This window comes from Halyomorpha halys, unplaced genomic scaffold (assembly GCF_000696795.3).
Source record: "Halyomorpha halys isolate HHAL.00 unplaced genomic scaffold, Hhal_1.1 Scaffold84.1, whole genome shotgun sequence".
Classification (NCBI taxonomy): domain Eukaryota; kingdom Metazoa; phylum Arthropoda; class Insecta; order Hemiptera; family Pentatomidae; genus Halyomorpha; species Halyomorpha halys.
Window position 1 is genome coordinate 99127 of NW_027110155.1, and position 4141 is coordinate 103267.

A 4141-nucleotide genomic window follows, 5' to 3' on the forward strand; every position below is an offset into this window, starting at 1 on the left:
TTCTAAATTAATCTAAAAGCTTTTAAAATCTATTTAAAAGTGTAAATAATATTATCAAATACTAGCTAGTTACATATCCTTCATACAGGAATAATATCGATGCTGATTACTAATTTTAGCCTAATTTAACAATGCAATTCAATGAAAGTAAATTTTTCCAAGATTAATCTGCTCGGTATAAGTAAAAAGTTTAAAAGTTAGATAATAAAGGCTCTGTATTTGGAATAAGAGAGAGGGTGAGGTAAGCAAGATTCACTCTAATTATTGTTGATATTGGCTCCTTGAGAGATAAGGTCATTTTACATTCATTGTACTAATCCTCATTATAGCTATAGTGATATTTTTCAGTCTCTTGTCAAATGAACTCTGGAGGTGTTAATTGTTATCGTGAACAATACAGAGACATTAGAACTTTAACAATTAAATGTTGAATATTGTGAAAAATATTAAAAAGTGAATTAATAAAAATAATGTGAAGAAAATATTAATAAAGCATATATGCTTTATATGTAAATTGTATTTCATAAATCTAAATTAAGAGTTGTTTACTATTTATAAAAAGTTCTTTCAAAAAATAGGATTATTAGACATTTTTAGTGAAGTAGTAATACATTTTATAGATAAATAATATGTATTTAATCAGTTTTAAGTGAATCGGAAATAAGTGATTTTAGTTTTTGGTTTGTAAATGGGACAGTGTAGTCTAAATCAAAAAGATGATGATCGCTGTACACTTGTAATCAATAATGTATTGTGGTGGTGAAAATTTGTAGAATATGTTGTTTTACACTTGGACTGTGGAATGAGTTTTAGAAAACTCAGTAATTTTTGTTCAGATTTTATATATTAAATTTTTTAGTTAATTTTATGTATACATAAGAAATTAATTCTCTTATATAAATAGCCAATGCTTTCTCCTATAATAAAATATTATGAAATTTTCTGATGATAAATCTAAATCTACAATTTTAAATTAAATTTTACTATATTTACTAATATTGAATTAATAAAATTTGTTTTCAAATATGTTAATCAGTGTAATGTTTCCATAGTAACATATTAAATATAATTTTTATATAAATAGGGTCAGATGGAGTAATTGAGAACAAGCATCATCAGGGCTCACTTGTTAGTTGAACGGGGAAACAAAATGATATGGCATTTGAAAGTGAGTGTTACTTTGAAGTGATAGAACGTCTTTCCGCCTTTTCTGATTTTCAACTAGCAGATCTGTGATATGATCAGCTAACATAGTGAATAATTTCTGAAAATAAAAGTGAAATGTCTGCTGATAACAGCTTCTAGTGACTGAACGGTTCGCAGGTGAGAGTCATTCTTTGTCAATAATTGTTTGTAATTAAGTAAATTTCAAGTCTCTATGATGATTTTAGTGTAACTATTCATTTACAACCTGGATATGACCATTCCCAATTACCCCTGAGATTTTTACCTCAGGGTAATTGGGAACAGAATTTGAAACTTTTTTTCCTGATGCCAAAATAGTGACGTTTTCTGATTAATTAACTATTGCAGTGACCAACACGAAGCCATGAACGTACGTTAGGAAGCGGGCTACAACTTTTTATACAATTAATGATGTAACCCATGCCATTCACGATATTCTCAATGGTAATATGACGTACCTTGATGCTTCTTTGGCCTATGCGGTCCCTAAGACACTACTCTTCAACTGCATCAATGGGAGAAAATCGAATATCGACGAGTAAGTTGGGGACAGGATGACCTAATCTATCAAGTGAACTTAAAAACACTATTCTAAAATGTTTGATAGCAAGGGCGAAAATGGGTTACCCTTGTGATAAATAGAGCTAAAAGATCTAGCGCAGGAGTATATCAAAGCTACTAGAATCAATACAAGATTTGTTGATGGGAAACCAGGTGAAGATTGATATTAAGCGTTCACGACTCATCAACACCAAGATTTCACTAAAAAAACACGAACACTCCAAGAGGCAAGCAAGGGATCCTTTTATTGTCAATGAGTTCTTTGCTGATTCGAAGTCGGTATATGATGATCATTCTATAAGAGACGAATGATATACCCAATATACCCTACACTATGGGGTAATTGGGAATTTGTGGGGTAATTGAGAAGGTGAAAAATTAGGGCATTTAAAAAGCCAAGTTTTACTTTTGACTAATAGAATTGTTGAATGAGGCATGTATTAACAAGGTTTATGCACAAAAAAGGTGATATAACGCCTTTCATGGTCGCAATGGTGATGAGAAGAAGAAACATACATATTTCGTTCCCAATTACCCCACCTGAACCTATCCAAAGTAACATTAACGTATCAATAAATAATTAATAAAAACATTACAAAGTACATATAATAAGGTGTACATGTTTTATATGTTGTAATATGCTCTTTTGTGAGTGAATCGTTATTTTTTGTATATAAATGATTGTTGGTAGGTTTTGTGCGATTTTTCATGCTAATATGTTTATTTGTAGTATTAAACTTAATAGCAAGCTAACCAGTGTTCATTGTCTAAAATGAAGAAGATGGCGGCGCGCATCCTTCTGAAGTGCTCATTGGGGTATTTGAGAACATGGACTGAAATTTATCAACTTTTGTTGTTTCTATGCAGTAATTATGGAAAAGGAATAATCAAAGAAGAAATGGAAGAAAGTAACAATTATCAATAAACTATTTACATCGTGGATCATAGCAAGTGAAGCATAGCGGTTGTGCTGCAATCGATTATTTTTGGATCGACCAGTGAACATTGAAGATAGAGGAGAGGAAGCGGGCACTTTTGATTTGGCTGGCCCAGTGAGAGGACGTCCGTCGGCTAGAAGCAGGAAGGACTGGAAGCCATTGTTAAGAGTTGGATATAACATCATTGACAAGAAGATATCAACAATCATCAATCATCAAAGAAAGATGTAAAATTGGTTAGTTTTGTTTCTAACTGGAATTTATTGTATTTGTAAAATAGCTATTAATTAAGTTTAAGTGTTATTAGTAGTAAAGTGTCGTCTGTTTCTGATTGCCTGGAAACTGTCCTGAGAAAAGAGTCTATTATGTTATCAAATTTAAATAAAATTCTATTACCTATAAAATATTCAAGTTTTTAATTTGAACCCAAGCTATCTTTTATATATGAAATTAGTTAAAACTATCAAAATTCTTTTTATTTCATTTAAATAAATTTTTAATTATTACAATGTACTAGATAAAGCAAACAATTTTTACATTGAATTTTACAACCGAATTGGTATGGAAAATCATGTGAGTGTAAGAAGAAGATCTATAGCTACTGTATACCTGATGAAGTTGAGGCAACATCTTTATTATTTTCAATATTACAACTCTCCTGGAACAGTTCGGACAGGCAGTATTCATAAAGAGCTCCAACTGTATTATCGAGCCTCACTGACCTATAAAACAAATTATTGTTAATGATAAATACAATTTTATAATAATAACAGATATATTTTCAGTTTACAATTTGTTTATAAAGGTTTAATTTTATTTGAAGATTGATGATTGACTGTGTATAATAATAAAAGGAAGATGGTCCGAGTGCAGTAAAAAAAAAAAAACTCAAATAGTCACTATTTAGTGCGAGACGATTCGCCCCACATTGCAGGGTTTCATTATGGCTTAAAAAAAGATACAAAAACTTAAATAAATTAACAAAGTAAGCAAATATATAAAAAAAAATATTTAACTAAGATGTGGCTAATTATGATAATTTCTATAAAAATGAACAATATAAATTAAAGAAAATAAAAAAGATGTACAATGAAACATAATTGTTAAATTATTATTAATTAATAAGTTAGTTATTCTTGCAACTGTTCAAATCGATTTAACAAAGAATTCTGTCAATCATTAGGCTGATAAAGACTTTATCTCCCTGACCTACTGACACACCTTAAATCCTAATTAAACCTCCATGATTCTTCATTTACTTTAATTTAACTTTCTTCCGATATCTTTTATCTGTTTTTATTTTTATTTAATCCACTCCCCCCACACTTAATTTTATTACTTTATATTTACTATTCATCCTCTTTCTTTATGCTTGAAGAAGTTTGTCGGGGGGGGTGCGGTCAGCAAAGAACAACATAAATAAACAAAACCATATTTATTTATTTTATGCCGACGTT

At 29.9% G+C, this 4141-nt stretch overlaps 2 protein-coding genes across 2 annotated transcripts in view; one reads left to right on the forward strand and one right to left on the reverse strand.

Annotated features, from left to right (window-relative positions):
• Positions 1-4141, reverse strand: part of LOC106693032 (histone-lysine N-methyltransferase PRDM9) — a gene marked incomplete in the record, with an annotated part of 41404 nt that overhangs the window by 21144 nt on the left and 16119 nt on the right.
• The window catches only part of LOC106677030 (odorant receptor 4), a 50513-nt gene continuing 47466 nt past the window's right edge, over positions 1095-4141 (forward strand). Inside the window, exon 1 of the mRNA XM_067048292.1 lies at positions 1095-1323. The gene's annotated coding sequence lies outside the window, so the exon portion shown is untranslated. The remainder of the gene's footprint in view (positions 1324-4141) is intronic.